The sequence below is a fragment of the Myotis brandtii genome, unplaced genomic scaffold (genome assembly GCF_000412655.1).
Source record: "Myotis brandtii unplaced genomic scaffold, ASM41265v1 scaffold384, whole genome shotgun sequence".
Classification (NCBI taxonomy): Eukaryota; Metazoa; Chordata; class Mammalia; order Chiroptera; family Vespertilionidae; genus Myotis; species Myotis brandtii.
This window is the reverse complement of record NW_005364745.1, coordinates 5,941,432-5,942,018: the sequence shown is the minus strand read 5'-3', so window position 1 is coordinate 5,942,018 and position 587 is coordinate 5,941,432. Positions and strand designations below refer to the sequence as shown.

At 57.1% G+C, this 587-nt stretch overlaps 1 long non-coding RNA gene across 5 annotated transcripts in view; it reads left to right on the top strand.

Moving 5' to 3' along the window:
• The window catches only part of LOC106727187, a 1,114-nt gene extending 621 nt beyond the window's left edge, over positions 1-493 (top strand). For all 5 annotated transcript variants that reach the window (XR_001363355.1, XR_001363357.1, XR_001363356.1 and 2 more), the window contains exon 3: positions 117-493. This is a non-coding gene — a long non-coding RNA (uncharacterized LOC106727187). The remainder of the gene's footprint in view (positions 1-116) is intronic.
• The last annotated feature ends 94 nt before the right edge of the window (positions 494-587 follow it).

The window sequence follows — 587 nt, the reverse complement described above, 5'->3', positions numbered from 1 at the left end:
GGCCATCACATCACAGTAACACCCTGTCAGCCAAGGAAGCCCTCTTACCGTTTCCCGGAAGTACATTGGGAGCCCTTTTCCTTGTTCCCAGCTTTCATGTCTTTCTCCTTTCCTAGCACCGCCTTCAGAACGGCACAGAGAAGCCTCCTGGAAAACCGCTGGCGTGGCTCACAGTTCCTTCCATCAGCTTCTCCTGTTCAGCTCATTACCTAGGCGTCTTTCTCTGCATTCACGCTCCGACCCCAGCGTGGCTTTCCAGTCTCGCATCCTCTCTGCCTCATGTCACCCACCTGCCTCCTGCCGTCGCCGTTGGGAAAGCTTCGCGGGGAAGGCCTTTCTTGGGCACATCCCATCTCATCATCTACAATCTCACATGTTTCATGCCTCTCAGTAAGACCCTCGGGGCTCTGCACACCATATGTAACAAAAGCCTAATATGCAAAATGACCGACCTGCAGAATGACCGGTCACTATGATGCACACTGACCACCAGGGGGCAGACGCTCAACACAGGAGCTGCCCCCGGCCCACAGGCCCCGACCGGTGGCAGCAGCAGGTGCAGTGGGGCCGGGATGAGCGGGAGCAGC